Source organism: Neovison vison, chromosome 7, assembly GCF_020171115.1.
Source record: "Neovison vison isolate M4711 chromosome 7, ASM_NN_V1, whole genome shotgun sequence".
Lineage (NCBI taxonomy): Eukaryota > Metazoa > Chordata > Mammalia > Carnivora > Mustelidae > Neogale > Neogale vison.
The window spans coordinates 44,309,524-44,327,165 of record NC_058097.1 but is presented as its reverse complement, the minus strand read 5'-3'; the positions used below and the strand labels follow the sequence as shown (position 1 = coordinate 44,327,165).

Sequence of the window (17,642 nt, the reverse complement as noted above, 5' to 3'; positions counted from 1 at the left end):
CCCTCCTTTACTGTTTTTCACACTCATTCTCTCTTTTGGACTTACTATATACTCTTTGTTTCTTTACTATCTTCCCTTTAACAATGTAAGCCCCACGAGGACCTTCATTTGTTTTGTCCGTTACTGTCTTCCCAACTCCCAGAACAGTGCCAGAACAAAACAGGTGCTCAAGAAGTATTTGTGTAATAAATCAAAGAATCAAAAGGAACATCATCTTGAGGTACCATCCAGGTTGTCTGGCAGCTCCTCTAAGAGCCATTTTTAGGGAACACTTTAGGGAACACGAACTAGAAAAGCTGCTGGCTGCCTAATCCAATAGTGAATCTCTCCTTTTAACTTAGCAGGTTTTTTTAGCCTAGAACAAGGTCCTGCGAAATAAACACTATACTTCCCAGACCCCTTGCAACTATAAATGGTACTGGGACTAAGTACTGAGCAAGAATCTGAATGTAGAAAATGTGTGTGCTCCTTCCATTAAGTCTTTTAGACTCTTTAGAGACAGGGGTGCCCAAGTTCATCCCTTCTTCCCAGCTTGCTGGGATGCCATGGCTGGAGCCTGAGTAGCCATCTTGAATCATGAGGCAGGAGGACAAGGACGATGGATCAAAGTGGTAGAAGAAGCCCGGGTCTGCGATAAGAATGCAGCACTGGGCTCCTTTATGTGACAGAGAACTAAACTTCCATCTTGCTTAGGCTACTGTCCTTTTGTTTTATATGCAGTTTTCTATTTTATGCAGTTGAACCTACCGGGATCAAAAAGCTCTGCAGAGTGAGTGGAACGGGTCCTACATCTACATCAATGTATAACAATGCCCACAAATTGAGGACCATTCCAAAGAAGAGAGAATCACTGTGAGCTGCAGATACACAAAAAGCTATCACGGAGCTGGGGAGAGGGCGAACAGGGGAGAAGGAACACCCAAGGAAAGGATGACATGAGAATCCCAAAATGTACAGTTAGGTTAAACAGGCTGCTGCCCCAGGGTCTGTAACCAGAATACAGCTGACATGGAAACAACGCAGATTGGAACTGTGCAGGTCCACGTAGTCCATACAGTACTATAAATGCATTTTCTCTTCCTCGTGATTTTCTCAATAACATTTTCTTTTCTCTGGCTTATTTTAAGAATACAGTACATAATACATATCACATATATAACACGTGTTAATCAACTATGCTGCCAGTAAGGCTTCTAATCAATAGTACACGATTAGTAGTTAAGTTTCTGGGGAGTGAAAAGTTATACATGGATTTTCAACTACATGGCAGGTATGCACCCCTAACCCCCACCTAGTTCCAGGATCGAGCGTACATAAAAAACACCTACAGATCAGTACCAAAAAGTAGCCAAAGTGATGACCAAGCTATATCCGGAAGAAGGGTAAAAGATATTCTGTCTTATTAGTCTTTAAAGAAGCACAACTGAAACCATGGAATTTCATTTTGTATCTGGCAAAAAATAAAAAAGCTTTACCAAACCAAGCCCTTGGCAACAAGGTTTAGAGAACAGTCTGACGATATTTGGCAAAGTCAAAAGATGATCACATCCTACAACCCATCAATCTGGTGCCCAGTACATCCCCCAAAGAAATTCTCATCGATGCCTACTAGGAAATATGTGGAACGACATTCACAGTAGCCCATGAACAGCAAAAAATCTAGAAACTAGTGAAACGCTCATTGGCATGCAAATAACAAACACAAAAAATGTGGTATATTCAGCCAGTGAAATATCACACAGCAGTAAAAAACAGAATGAACTACAGCTATCCGAAAACAGTCTGGCTCAATCCTAGAATCACAATATTGTGTGAAAAATGCAAGTTCCACAAGACTATCCATCATTTGTAGACAATATCATTTGTATAAAGTTCAAACATATTTTTTTTAATTTTTTTTTTTGTAATTTATTTGACAGACAGAGATCACAAGTAGTCAGAGAGGCAGGCAGAGAGAGAGGAAGGAAAGCAGGCTCCCTGCTGAGCAGAGAGTCTGATGCAGGGCTCGATCCCAGAACCCTGAGATCATGACCTGAACCAAAGTCAGAGGCTTTAACCCACTGAGCCACCCAGGCGCCCCCACAATTGTTTTTAAGATAAAGAATGACAAACAAAAAATTCAAGAAGTACCACAACACAGGTTCATGTGTTACTGCTCCTGTTCTCATTCCTGGGCAGGCAGATACTTTATAACAGACATTTTAGGTGAACCCCAAAATGCCAGTGTACCTTGCACCAAGGATCTGATTAATCTGCTGTTGTGTGCCCAGAGACCATCTTTAAAAAATGGAATACACTGAGAAAGCGGTGAGGAAGCATGTTCACCAAGTGACTGACAGATGGGATCAGTGAGGGAGGAAGAAGGAGTGGAGGGGATGAAATAGTAGGTGGCTTCTGCTTCATGGTATGTCCTGCCGTCACTTACATATTCATTTCCACAAGAAACGGTTCTGGAAATAAACTCAAAAAGTATGGTGCACTGGTTCAGCAACTCCAGAGCCAGACAGCCAGAGACCGCGTGTCACGTGTCGACTGCACTGCTCCCCAGGAGCAGGCGGGAGGGAGGGAAGCAAGGAGGGCCTATGGCAAGTCACTTGGCGGGTCTGTTTCTGTATCTGAAAAGGGAGGCTGGTAACAGTGCCTACTTTGTGGGGCCGTGGCAAAGATGGAGTGGGTTGGTTCGTAGTTCCTCTACACAAGGTAAGCCCTTAATGAGACTGGTTATTATTATTATCATTAGTCTAACTTCAAACATCTAGCTGGGAGGCGTGAGCTGAGCAATTATCTAGTTAGGGGCTGCAAAGGATCAGTTTAACCCCCAGATGTGCTCCCTTCCCAGATACCTGCAGCCTCTCTAAGGGGCCTGGTGCCTGGCCTACCCCAAGCACTTCCTTAACAGATGGTAAATGAAGGTGTGCTGCCTCACTGCCTCCTAGACTGTCCGGACAGACACTTCTAGATGCCGCTACTGGCATGTCCATTCTCTCTTTTTGTTCAGTACTGACCCTTCATTTAGGGTGGTGATAAGCCCAGATTTTTTTTTTTTTTTAAAGATTTTAAGAGAAAGCACAAGTAGGGGAGCAGCAGGCAGAGGGAGGGGGTAAAGCAGGCTCTCCGCCAAGCAGGGAGCCCAATGTGAGGCTTGATCCCAGAACCCTGGGATCATGACCTGAGCTGCAGACAGACACTCAACTGACTTAGCCACCCAGGTGCCCCAGTGAAAAGCCCAGTTTTAAAAATTTCATTTCCAAGACTTCCCCGTAGCTAGGGGTGGTCAAGCTGTGGGGTTCTCTCGCCAAAGCGACACAAGTAGAAGTCAGCTGAAGATTTCAAGGAAGATTGTGGTTTCCTGATAGAGGCACTGACTCCCTTCCCTTAAGAGTTTTGCTTCTTCCTGCCTGTGACAAGGACGTGGGGCTGGAGGCAGAAGAGCCTTCCTATCACCGTGAGGCGAAGGACAGCAGCGACGCAGAGAGAGAGGAGCCCAGGACACAGGAGTGATGGTAAGTTGTCCACCACCTTCTCCTGCTCACCTCGGCACTTCTCCTTACATGAGAAAATAAAGGCTGTGGTAGTCTCTAAAGATGGCCCCCACTGGGCCCCACCCCTTGGAACTCAAGTCCTACGTCAGCCCTCCCACGCTACATTGGGGCTGACCCTGTGTCTCACTTGAGCCAACGGAATGAGGCTGAAGTGAGCTGGGCCAGTTCTGACGAGGCCATCAGAGGACTTAGGAAGCCCTGGGCTGCCATGTTGTAAGTCCACAGCCAGTCTACCAGCTGGCGAGGCCACACGGAAGAAGAACGGAGACCACAGTGAGGGTGGCCCAGCCATCTCCAAGGTGTCACACGAGTAAAACAGCTTGAGGGTCCCAGCTCCATCCACTCTTTGTCTGTAGCCACCCAAGAAACCCCTGTCAAAACCGGCAGGAGAGCCATCCACATGAGACTCAGTAAATCGGAGTTCATCATTTTAAGGCCTTCTGTTTTGTGGATGCTTGTTCCATAGTAATAGAGAACTGGAAGAAACCTCTACCTTGTACACCGCTGTGTAAGCTTCACAAAGCCCAATATTAAAGGACCACCTAAAAATCAAACATGCCCATCGATCCAAGATCCCCACCAAATCGGTCACATACAGATAACAAAGATCCTTAAAATGAAAACGCTCGAACCTCCTCTCTCTTATTTTGTTAACAAGTACTCATTAGGCACGACTGATCTGTATTAAGGGTGATGAATCTATTAATCACTTTTATAATTAAAAAGCACTTAAAGTAGACAGTTCAAAGCTGTGCTGGACCTGGTGAGAACCGTCCAGAAAATACATCTCCGATCTGGGCCAGAGCTATCATTATGTTAATGCTACTTCATATTCATTCTCAAAGGCTGAGAGCTTAAGTTAACAAGGTGGCAGAGCAGGTTGGATGCCTGCAATCTAATTAAAGAAGTCTATCGATAAAAATAATAATCTGAAAAAAAAAAAAGCCACAGAAACAAAGAGAATGAGCATGAAGGACGGCCTGGCCAAATAAATTATGGTACACCCACACCACCATGTGTTATGCAGCCATTAAAAGAGCAAATGTGGAGGCGCCTGGGTGGCTCAGTGGGTTAAAGCCTCTGCCCCACAGCCCCTGGCAGAGTCCTGGGATCAAGCCCCACATCAGGCTCTCTGCTCGGCAGGGAGCCTGCTTCCCCCTCTTTCTCTGCCTGCCTCTCTGCCTACTTGTGATCTCTGTCTGTCAAATAAATAAATAAATAAAATCTTTAAAAAAAAAAAAGCGCAAATGTGAGTGCTACCTATGAACTTGAAGGCATTTCTACGTGGTATTGCCACGTCAGAAAAGCCAAATGCAGGAAAATGAGGGTAATATTATCCCTTATGGGATAACATTTCTCTCTACAGGATTATATAACAATGGGGGCAAATGTGGAAAGACCTATACAGTACTTGGTTGTTACTCTGAGCGCAGGACTGTGGGAGGATGCGGACATGGATGTGGGGCAGAGGAGTCCACAAAACAAGGACAGAAAAAAATTTAAAAGGGGCTTGGATTCCTAATTCTTACTCCCATTTAGCAATTATTCTCTATGTATTAGACATGGTGCTAACTGGATCACCTGATCTCACTTGAACTTCTCATTGAAGGCAGGAATTATCAATCATTCCCATTTTCCATATAAGGAAACAGAGGCCTGGAAAAGGTAAACACTGTGCCCAGAGCGTGGGCAGTGCTGGGACCTGAGCCTTATGTGCAGTGGCCTCTCAGGAGGGGCCTCAACCCAGTTCCAAAACCACTGCACTTGGAGCTCAAAGGGCATGGTTCGATGCTGCAGGAGCCACTCCGCTGACACTTCGCACATCCTTAATATAGCGGCAGGCCCAGAGGTGTGATGGTGTATGATGCAACGGGAAGTCCGTCAGCACCTCAGTCCCTCAGTGTCTCATGCTGTTGGGAGAAATCCAACAGGGCCACTAACCTGGATCCACGGAGCCTGGGGAAGCCCTGCCCACGGTATTTTTACAAAACCAGCTGCTGACACCAGGAGCCAGAGGATTGATGGGGTGTCAGCTACGACAGAGACTCACTGAGTTCACCATTTAATTAAAATCTGTTCAGCCCCAGGACGAGAATGATGGCCGGGTAAAGTACGTAAGACCAATAAACAGTGCCTGGCCAGTTAATTCTTATTTCCAAGGCATTCCCCGACCTTCTGCAGGAACACCACGCAGGATGTGGCAATAAGGCAGGCTTCCCATATAGAGGGGGACATGTGTATGTCTGGGTGGTGTCTCCCACAAAGCCTCCCCACCTGAATGAACCCGCACACATCGTCCACACTCACAGGGCCAAGGCCATCCATCCCCTGCCACGTGAATCCGGGCTGCCTGGATGAGCCACCGGCAGGGCTAGGACTGAACAGACTGAAGGGGCTGAGGGGCAGGAAGCCAGAGGCCTGGACGCCTCGGGCAGGCCCCATGAGGATCAAAGGGAGGGTGTGGGTATGCCACCTCCCCACAGCTGCAGGTCGGTGACATTCTAACTCAAACCCCAAGAGCGGAGAGCCATCCGTCCTCTGACAATATTGCACCTTATATCATACATTCATTCATAAAATAATTTATCCCACACCTACCACAATTTTATGGAGCCTGTAGCTGGGGGGTGGGGAGCAAATGATAAGCAATTATGCCAAGGGCTAATAAATGCTATGAAGAAAAATAAAGCACATTTAAAGGGCTAAGAGTCGTGGAGAAAGTGCTATTTAGTAAGGACAGAGGCCTCACAGAGAGGGTGACATTTGAGCAGAGACCTGAAGGGGATACTAAGGGAAGTGTTCTAGGCAGAGGGAACAGCCAGGGCAAAGGCCCTGAGGGAGGAACAGGAGGAGGAACAGGAGGCCTGAGTTGCTGGAGTATAGCCAGCAGCAGTTGAGAAGTCAGAGATAAGGCCAGAGAATTTGAGGGGGGTGGGGGGCACAGGGACAGCGGACACTGAGTACCACTGGGTGCCCAGGCTGTGAGCATTTTACATAATAAGAGTCACTGGAAAGGCCTGTGGATACTGCTCCTATTTCGCGCTTCATCAGATGAGTATATGGAGGCCCAGAGAGGGAAAGGAACCCATCTGAGGCCACACAGCTCCTCTGTATCAGGGATGCCCCACAGCCCCTGGCACATAAGTCTGCATCCCACAGGTGCTCAGCATTCATGGAATGATTCCTTCCTTGGGGGAGAAATAGCCTCCATTTTCTTCTCACTCCCTCAACACTCCACCCACCTTTCTTCACAGTTAGGAGCAGACAGGTAAACATTTCACCCCAGAGGGGGGGGGGTGGGGGAAAGAAAACAAAAAAAGCACCAGTCTCATTCCTGAAACCGAGAAACATCGTTACCTTTCTCTGCTCTACAAGTTACCAGCAAACTTAGCAAACGTCACTCACCCCAGAGCCGGCCCAAGCGCACCCCGATCCCAGAGCCGGCAGGTGACCAGGGAGGTGACCGAGGGGAGCTCGCGGACGCAGGGTCTGCTCCCGGCAAGGCGCAAGGCCACCTGCCCGCGCGCCGCCGCCGGCTCCCCCACTCCCCCGCCCACGCCGGCCGCGGGTGTCTGGAATGCGGAAACGGGAACCTGCCGCGCCGGCTCCCATCAGCGACTCTCCCAGCGGCCGCGAGCACACCGCGGCTGCGGAGTTCCCCGCGCCCGCCCGCTCGCCCGCTCGCCGCGAAGCGAACCGGCGCGCTCCCAAGGAGGGCCTCTTCGCCCACGGCTTCGCCCACAGTCCCTGGGCGGAGGGAGCGGGGAGAGATGGTGGCGGGGTGGGAAGGACTCCTTACTGACCAGACACGTGGTCTGAGGAGCCTGAATGGGCTTCAGAGAAAGCTCAAAGGTAACAAAGACGGCTCGCCTGCGAGCGCCGACCCAGGAGCGGGCCACCTGTTCCCCGGGGCGAGCCAGGGCTGGAGTGCCCACCGCCTCCCCTGGCCCCCGGCTGGCGCTCGCCGGCTCGCTCCATTCACAAACTCACCATCCGAAGGTGGGCTCCTTTCCCTGGGCGGACTCCCCGTCCTCTCCCAGCCCGCTGGCTTCCTCGCTCACGAGGCAACGCAGCTTAATGATTAAGCACCGCCGCTGGGCCCCTCCGGCCAGCTTTGCAAGCACGGCCTCATGGCTTTGCCTAATAATAACAACGGCCAGAAAACGGGAGGGCTCACCCTGCACCAGGCACCCCTGTAAGCACCTGGCGGGAGTTCTCTTCCCCAGCCCTCACAGCTACCCTCTTAGTGTGTACTATTATCATTCCTATTTCACAAATGAGAAAATTCAGGAACAGAAGTCATAGGCTGGAGGTCACAATACAAGGAAGTGGTCTGGAGGGGAGGTAACCCAGAAGATCGAGGCTCTGGGTTTCCAGTTTTAACCACTGCACCAGATCTCCTTGCAAGATGAGAGAGGTCCCCCACTGGGCCCTGGCTGCTGCATCTGTAAAATGGGGTGAATGGGAGAGTTAGGTCAGTAGAGTGAGCACTTAGCCTAACCCACAAAAAATCCTCAACAGTTATCAGCTGTAGTTATGACATGCTGCCCTCAATCAGATTCAGCCTCAACCTTGAAAACAGGGAGTGACTGTGGTTAGGGTGTTTAAATCCTGGGCAGCTGAGTGGGGAAAAAAGAATAAAGATTTTTACTGCCCTTCTCATTCACACACACAAAAAATACTGATGACCCTTGAACATGGGTTTGAATGGGGCAGGTCCACTTGCATAGCTCTTACAATACAGCGGTGTAAACGTACTTTCTCTTCTTTTTGATTTTCTCAATAGCATTTTCTTTTCTCCAGCTTTATTCCAAAAATAACAGCATATAATACAACATACAAAATATGTGAATGTGATCAGTAAGGCTTCGGGTCAATAACAGGCTATTAGAAGTTAAGTCTGGGGGGTGTCAAAAGTTATACACAGATTTTTGACCATGAGGGGGCTGGTTCTCTTAACTCCTGAGTCATTCAAGGGTCTACTGTCCAGTGTGTATTAAGTGCTCTCTGTGGTTCTAAGCGCTGTACATACTTTCATGCACTGAATTCACCCGACAACCTAGAAGCCAGAATCACTACCAGCTTCAGGTTAGCGCCACAGCCCACGCGTATCTACACTGTGACCATAAGCACGAGCAACAGGCATCCACAGGAAACAGTCTGCAAAATGGTCACTTTCACAGACTGCTGGAAGGAGAGGGCATGCTTATTAAATGGTAACTTAATTATTCAATTAATAAGTCCCATTTGGGGGCACCTGGGAGGCTCGGTGGGTTAAGCCTCTGCCTCCGGCTTGGGTCATGAACTCAGGGTCCTGGGATCGAGCCCCGCATCCCATCGGGCTCTCTGCTCAGCAGGGAGCCTGCTTCCCCCTTCTCTCTGCCTATTTGTGATCTCTCTCTCTCTGTCAAATAAATAAATAAAATCTTTAAAAAAAAAAAAAAAGTTCCATTTGTTGGGGCACCTGGGAGGCTCAGTCAGTTAAGGATCTGCCTTCAGCTCAGGTCGTGATCCTGGAGTCCCAGGATTTAGCCCCAAGCCCTGGCTCAGTGGGAGTCTGCGTGTCCCTCTGCCCCTCCTCCCCCTGCTCATGCTCCCTCTCTCAAAGAAATAAAATCTTAAAAAAAAAAAAAAAAAAGTCCCATTTGTTAATAGCAGAGGTCATACTCGTGAGCACTTATCATGTGCCAGCGACTGGGGTAAGCACTTGACGAGTCTCTTCTCCTTCTTTTCTCTTCTCCTTCCATCCAGCTACCTTATGAACCAGTTCTCAGAAGGGGAAACTGAGCCTCTATGAGGAGCCCCTCGAACAGCAACTGGTCAAGGAGAAGGGAGAGCCAAGTGTTTCTGAGCAGAGCAAATGCTCTCAAACACCGGCACAATGCCCCAGACTGCTGCCTCACTCTTCAGCTTGCATTTGCCTGGATTTTCAGATAAAATACTGGATTCCTCGGGTGCTTGGGTGGCTCAGTCGGTTAAGCATCTGCCTTGGGCTCAGGTTATGATCCAGGGTACTAGCATGGAGTCCCAAGTCAGGCCCCCTGCTCAGTGGGGAGCCTGCTTCCCCCTCTGCTGCACTCCATGCACGCGCATGGTCTCTCTCTTGCAAAAGTGAATAAAATCTTTAAAAACTATATACTGGATTTCGCAACAAGACCAGCATCTCCTATGGTACTGAGACTAGGTACACCTTCTCCAAGGTGGACATAAGTAGAGAACAAAAGCGATGTCCTGGTTCAGGTAACTATAAAAGAAAGTGTGTAAATACAATGACATGAAAATGTATGAGTATGATGCTTCCACTTTGTTTTACTAACTTATGCAGCAGATCCAGTCATTTGCCTAATTCCAAACCCCTCTCCAAGTTCTTTCCTAAATATTACTCCAATTTTATTCCTAATGCCACTCTCCTCCCAACAGTCATGTGCTTCACGGAAAGATGGTTCCAGTCTCCAGCCCTGAGAATAAATCCTGATGGGCTCTTGCCTGTGATTTGCCCAGGCCTGGTCACGTGTCACAATGCTGGCCAATGAGATATGAGGGGAATCTGAGAGGAGGGGTATCTAGGAAAGGTCCCCTCACTTGTTAGAGCTAAATGGTCAGTAACAGATGCCCTCTTTCTGTTGCTAGATATAGTCTTGTCAGGTGTGACTACAGGAGCTGTGGCAGTCACCCTGTGGCCATAAGGATGAGTCTGAGGATATGGGAGACAAACCAAAGATGGCAGAGTGGCACAACACAGGACTTGCTTACAGGTATTGTGGAAGTGCTTAATTAGTCAATTCTGGTGCTGCCGATCTATGGGCTTGTTATGTGTGATCATAAATCTGACCAGGCCGCTATCATCTGGGTTTCCTATTCCAGTAGGTCAATGGTTCCCAAAATGTGCTCTCAGGCCCAGGAGCACTAGTAGCACCTGGGTACTTGACAAAAATCCAGATTCTTGGGTGCTTGAGTAACAGGCAGTTAAGCGTCTGCTCAGGTTGTGATCTCACGGTCCTGGGATCCAGCCCCATGTCAGACTCCTTGCTCAGCAGGGAGTCTGCTTGTCCCTCTCCCTTCTCCCTCCCCTCTCACGTGCTTGCACGCTCTCTCTCTCTCAAATAATTTTATATATATATATATATATATATATATATATATATATATATATATATCTTTTTTTTTTTTTTAAGCAGATTCTCAGGGCGCCTGAGTGGCTCAGCTGGTTAAGCAACTGCCTTCGGCTCAGGTCATGATCCTGGAGTCGTGGGATCGAGTCCCACATCCAGCTCCCTGCTCCTCTGGGAGTCTGCTTCTCCCTCTGACCTTCTCCCCTCTCATGTTCTCCCTCCCTCTCAAATAAATAAATAAAATCTTAAAAAAAAAAAATGCAAATTCTCAAGCCAGACCTACTGAATCAGAAACTCTGGGTGGGGGTCTAGCAATCTGTATTTCAACAAGCACTCCCAGGGATTCTGATGTCTGCTCAGGTCTGAGGGCGGCAAACCACTGCAGAAACACACAGTGAGCTCAGAGCGAAGCCTCTGGAGTCATACACCCTGGGTCCAAATCTTGTCACTACCATTTTCTAGCTGTGTGACATTGGGCAAGTTATTTAAACTTAATTGTCCCATTTGCAAAAAGGGGACTAATAAGAGTACTTATCTTACAGGCTTGTTGGGAGGCTTGGGATGAGTCACTTCATGGGAGGCGCCTACCACAGTGCCTGGTGGAGAGTCGATGTTACAAAAATTACCTATTTGCTGCTGCTGTGGCTGTTGCTACTACCATTGTTTGCAACCAAAGACAGACCAACCAACACAACTTCCTGACTGAGTTACCTCTAAGGCTGGACCCAAAACTCCTTTACCTTTATTTTACATCCCGAACCCAGAACACAGCCCAGTGCCCCTGGGCTTCTAGAAATGTGAGACTGTCTGGTCAGTGCAGGGCTGTAGCACACAGGAGGGGGTACAGGCCTTTCTCCATCATTCCTCGGACCTCCTCCCATAGCCTGAGCTTCTGCAGTCTGGCAGATACCCCACGGACACCCAAGGCTGGGCACTCTGCCAGCTACTGTGCCCATTTACTGATCCAGAATGCCCAGAAGTTCTGCCCGGCCCCAGAGGGCTCCCCGACCATGTGAGTCATGCCAAACATCTGGCAACAGTCCAGGGGTGCCCTTCCCTCTGGGAACACTCTGTGATTTCAAAACTGGTGGCACCAAGATGCAGAAAGCCAAAGAATGACTAATGCCACCCCCAGGTAAGGTCCCGGCGGGAAGAGACAGCCTCTTGTCAGGCTTAACAGCAAGACTGGGTATGGGGCTCTGGACTTCTGTACTCATTGCTGTCATCAGTGACACAGTTGGGCCTGTCACTGACAGAGCAGCGTGGGATGCAGAAAAGGGAAGGAGGTCCTGACCTCTGACTACTAACCCCTACGCCAAGAAAGCACCGGTCTATTTCTCAGGCTCTGGAAAGGAAGCTATTAAGCTGAACCTCATAAAACTGCCAATATTCAAACATTCTGGGCCCTGCAAAAAGGTGATTTCATAAGGTTCAACCTAATACAAGCCAGGAAACTCACTCAATGCAGGGTCAAGAAGTTGGCTGCCAGCAAGAAACTAGGATGGTGGTGGCCTCAGCACAAGGGAGGTTAAGTACCTTATTTTTGTTCTTTTATTTCCAGGCAAATGTGGGCACTTTTTGAAATTTAATGAACAAATCAATCAGCCCTGTAATACCTTCCCATCTCAAAGAAAAGACAAACTTGTACTGGATTCTAAGAGATCATCAAGCCTGTCACTTCTCCGCCCTCATTCCCTGCTCCGGCCACATGGGCCTCCTTAGGAGCTCCTCAATCTCACCAGGCCCATATCTCAGGACCTTTGCACCAGCTGCTCCCTCTGCCTAGACACCCCCACTGCTCACTGCCTCACCTCCTACAGGCCTGTTTCGTGTCACCTCCCAGGGAGGCCACCTCTGGCCACCCTGTCTAAAACTTCAACACCTTCCCCCCTAATACTTCCTATCCCCTTTCCCTGTTTAATTTCTTCAGTTTAGTGCTTATGACCACCTGACACAGCATGCGCCTTCCTGAGTTCTCATTTACTCTCTGAATCCCGCCCCCATAACCTTGAATGAGAGCCCCAGGAGGGGAGAAGCTTTTCTGTCATGCTCACTGCTGTCTCCCTCTTTCCTAGAAAACTATTCAGCTCCGTGAATACCCACCAAATGCCTATGTTGAAAAATCAGACTATTTGGGGTTCGCCACTCTCGGAGCCCACATGTGCAAGTCTACACCGGCAACAGGGAACATCCAGCTAAGCTAGTGACAGTGCCTCCTCACGTCTTCTCCACACGGGACTCGCCTCAAAGCCTATGAAAGGAGAAGACAGGACAGAACTGAAGAGGATGCTGGGGGCAGAAGGCTGAGGAAGCCGGAGGGCTTCAGGAGGAGTTCTGCCTTCCTGCCCACACACCGGGAGTGTGGTGTACAGAAACCGGGCACTGGGGAAAAGAACGAATCAGGAGATGGAACAAATGCCAGCCTCTGGCAGATCAGACCAGAGCTCCTGTCCCCGTCACCCATGTCTACCGACCTGGCAGGCAAACAATAAGCAAAGATCCCACTCCCACCAAACGAGGGCGTCCTCTTTTCCTGCCATTTCCACATAAGGATTTCTGCCACATGTGGATTAAACAAGAGTCCCCCCAAAAACAAATGCAACAGGAGCCTCTGCATATGTGGGGGAGGGTGCACATATGGTAAAGGAGTTCTAACTGCTGGCTGGCTGAGGAGTACCATCAGGTCTGAGGCACTGTCTGTCACAGCTGCATCTTGTCCCTTCTGCTGTCAAAAGTCAGAACTCAAAGGGGGCACCTTCCCTGCATCTTGCTGCCACGCTAGAGGCAAACCAAAAGCTGGCTTCTGGTTCTCTGTGGGGCCTTAACAAAGACCCATCAAAGGAAGGCTCTGTGCATGTCTGCCCTGAGGGAAGGATTGGGGGAGGATCTGAGGCCTCCTGTTGAAACACGTCTTTGGAAAAAATGTGGGAGGGCCCCCCCCCCCCCCCCCCCCCCCCGCAGTCAGGTGCTGGAAGGAAACAGATCTCAGGAACTGGGAGCTCTGTAAACTGCCTCAGAGGGCCCCAAGCGGCCATTACTCAGAGCCACCGGGGACACATGTGGCCACTGGGACCTTCACTGGTGTCCTCACTGCTCCTGGACACTGCTTTACCAAAGGGTTTTTCAAAGGCCTTGGGCCAAGTATTGACTCCCATACTGGAAACAGCAACAAGAAAGCCCCAAAACCCTGTTTTTATTATACAAGTGGACTGGGCAGAGGCAAGAAACTCTCCCGTACCTACACCTAAGCTCGAAATACACAAATTCTGAGTGAAATTTGTTGTCCTTGATTCTAACTTTTCATGAAGAGCTATCTCAAACACAGAAAGGTGAATGAAGCGTATAATAACCCCACGGGCGGTTTCAACAGTTACTTCATCTCTTCATTCTCCCAGACACACTGCCCCTTCGACTTCCAGCCTGTCCATTATATTTTGAAGCAAATACATATTATTTTGAACCTTACCAGTTTACATGTATTTCAGAATGTGGGTCTTAAAAATAAGGGCTTTTTTCTTAAGCAGAACTACAGCAGCATTATTGTACCTTTAAAAAAAAAAAATCAGTATTCTTTCATAATACCAAATATCCAGTTAGTTCTGGTTAATTGAAAGAAAAGGGGAAGTGCAGGTTACAGAATCACAGAGAAACTTCACGCCCAGAGTGGTATTCAAGCCTCCCGGCCCAAAGGTGCTGAGACCTGACACAAGGCTATCCCAGAACAGGAGGACAGAGACCACAAGTGGAGCGGAGAAGCTGGAGTAGTCAGTATGGTCCAGCTTGCCCACCCCATCCATCCACCTGTCTTGCCACAAGAGCCCACAGAGTGAGTGTTTAAGAACCTGGACTGTGGGGGCGCCTGGGTGGCTCAGTGGGTTAAGCCACTGCCTTCGGCTCAGGTCATGATCTCAGGGTCCTGGGATCGAGTCCCGCATCCGGCTCTCTGCTCAGCAGGGAGCCTGCTTCCCTCTCTCTCTCTCTGCCTGCCTCTCCATCTACTTGTGATTTCTCTGTCAAATAAATAAATAAATAAAATCTTTAAAAAAAAAAAAAAGAACCTGGACTGTGGAGACAGTGGCTTGGGTTTGAGTCCTAGCTGGGACACTCGCAGCTTTAGGACCTGCACTCCTCAGGACCTGTTTCCCTATATAGGCACGGGGCATAATAACAGTACCTACCCCATGGAGAGTGATGAGGATTAAATGAGAAATTACATGAAAGGCACGAACAGCAGCGTGTTTCACACAATGAGCGCCCAGTGAATGCTGGCTAGTCTCATTACTTCAGCCAACAGACACTTTATTGAGCATCTGTGGCATACAAGGCACTGTCTAGCAGTAGGAGAGGGGAGTGGCGAAGAGGTTAAAACCCTCATGAGTCACCACCTGGGACAGGGACGGGCACCAGGCCACCACCTGGGGACACGAGCAAACTGAGCAATCTCCAGTACCTGCCTTGTTTGGGTAGGAGACCCAGATTCATCCTGCTCCTGAGAGAGGGTACCCGGAACCAGGAGAGTCAGAAGTCTAGAACAATGACTCTCACAGATGAAAGAAGAAACCTCTGTGGTGTCCCCTCACCCCATCCCCTCATCCAGCAATATCTCTTTGCTTTTTTAAAAATGTTTTTATTATTAATTTGACAGAGAGAGACACACACACAGAGCGAGAGGGAATACAAGCAGGGGGAGTGGGAGAGGGAGAAGCAGACTTTCCGCTGAGCAGGGAGCCCGATGTGGGGCTGGATCCCAGAACCCTGGGACTATGACCTGAGCTGCAGGCAGACGCTCAACGACTGAGCCATCCACGTGCCCCAGCAATACCTCTCTGGATCAGAGCAAAGGGGAGATTCACCTGCTGGGTAAGTGCCGCTGTTGCTGGGCTCACTGGAAGGGGCCACAAAGCTCTCACAGAGGGCTACAGCCTCAAGGGACAGTCAGTAATGGAAAGAGAAAAGAGGCTTCATGCCCAAAGAAGCAGTTTAGAATGAGCTTTCAATAGGCTGGGCCCTTTCCTTGCCTCCGTCACTGTCCCCGCCCACCCTCCTCTTTAGTCCCCAAAGTCCCCTCTCTTTCCTAGGAGATAAGACCTGTCTCCACCAAACCTAGAGCCCAAAGTTAGGAATTCAAGTGTCAGTCACTCATCTCTCCACCAGCACCCCAGCACTGATGTGGCGCCGAGGATCGATCCTGACAAACTCTGGGAATTAATTCATTTTGTGTGAGGTTTCCTTCCAGTGGTTTTTATTGCTCAACACTCAGAGCCCATCCCCCTTAAACACTAAGACAGCAGAGACGACAGAGATTTAAGAGAACGGTCTCTGGACCGGAGTTCAAATTCTGCCTCCATAACTTACAAACCCTGAGCAAGTGGCCTCTCGTTGCCAGACCGCTGCTTCCTCAGGTGCACAACAGGGATAATCATGGTCCCTGCTGGCACGCACGGCATGCACGAAGCACAGTGCCAGACCCATAAGGCACCTAGGACAGAAGACAGCCGGGTCTTCCCGGCTACCTGCCTACAGTGAATATGCTTTTCAGCCCTCACCCATCTTTATTCACCAAGCTACAACAGGGACAGCATCTCTGATCACCATGAACTACCCCCCCCTTGATTTCCGTCTGAGTCTTGGGCCCTATGTCCACACTGTCCAACACATGTTGTTACTGAGCCCTTGAAATGTGGCTGGCACAAATGGAGATGGGCTGACAATGTAAAACACACACTGTATTTTGAAGACCTCACATGAAAAAAAAAAAAAAAGTAAAATATCTCAATAACTCTTATGCTGATTACATGCGAAATGATAATATTTTAGATGAAATAAAATACATTATTAAAATTCATTTCTTGCATTTCATTTCACTCTTGTAAATGTGGCCATTATAAAATGTTAAGTTCTGTATATGGCCCACATTGGTGGTTCACGTAGTACTTCTTTTATTATTTTTTTTAAGATTTTATTTATTTATTTGACAGATAGAGATCACAAGTAGGCTGAGAGGCAGGCAGAGAGAGAGAGAGGAGGAAGCAGGCTCCCTGCCGAGCAGAGAGCCCGATGTGGGGTTTGATCCCAGGACCCTGGGATCATGACCAGAGCTGAAGGCAAAGGCTTTAACCCACTGAGCCACCCCGGTGCCCCTCACGTAGTACTTCTAACGGACAATATTACTGCAGACCTCTGAGAGCCAGTGTCTTATTCGACTTCAGATTGTCAGCGTCTGGCATGGTGCTTGGCACACAAGCTAGGGAGGAAAAAAATGTTTCCTAGATGGCGGAATGAAAGATGCTCTCCACACTTCTGGTGTTAAAAGCACCCACCACTGTCCCCACGTCTAGTCAGGCCTGCCCTTCATTCAAACAACCCATAAGGCCCAAGCCATATCAAATCAAGTCACAGTGGCGGAAGCAGGGTGCTGTGGTAGGTGCCTCTGTAGTTGCTGGAATGTATTTTGATACTATGACAGCCCAAAATGCTGGCCTGGTGCTCAGAAACATGCTTTCCCCTACCAGCCCAAGTCCCCTTTCCAAGCTCACCCAAACGGGACGTTCACCTTCACGCCTCAAGAACGCTCACCCTTGTTTTATTTGAGGACAGGCTCTGCGAAAGGGCCTTCAATTCTGAAACAACCAAACATCCCAACAGAAACGGACCTCATCATGTCTGTCAGTGGAAAAGATGCCACCACCTCCCTAGACCATTCAAGCCGCCACATGAATGATGTACTAAATATAGTCCACTGAGCTCTGCATGTCAGACAACTTGGAAAGGAAATGCTGCATCCACTCCGTAAACTTGCCTCAGCCCTGCAAGGAGGGCCTGGGAAGAGCAGCAGTTTGGTGTGTGGGCAGAGTCTGGAGTCTGAAATCGGCTCCTCATCTGTAAAGTGAGTCCCATACACTTAGCTACTTCACGGGAGTCTTGTGAGGATAAGTGTGAAATGCTTAGAAGAGCAACTAGTAGAGAGAAAGCATTAAGAAATGTTACG

General features: G+C 48.9%; 1 protein-coding gene across 2 annotated transcripts in view; it reads right to left on the bottom strand.

Moving 5' to 3' along the window:
* The window catches only part of SIPA1L3 (signal induced proliferation associated 1 like 3), a 237,337-nt gene that overhangs the window by 215,554 nt on the left and 4,141 nt on the right, over nucleotides 1–17,642 (bottom strand). The window contains exon 1 of one of the 2 annotated variants that reach the window (XM_044256523.1): nucleotides 7,533–7,570. The exons of the other annotated variant lie outside the window; for it this stretch is intronic. The gene's annotated coding sequence lies outside the window, so the exon portion shown is untranslated. Of the gene's footprint in view, nucleotides 1–7,532; nucleotides 7,571–17,642 lie in introns of those variants that run through there. 2 annotated transcript variants of the gene reach the window in all.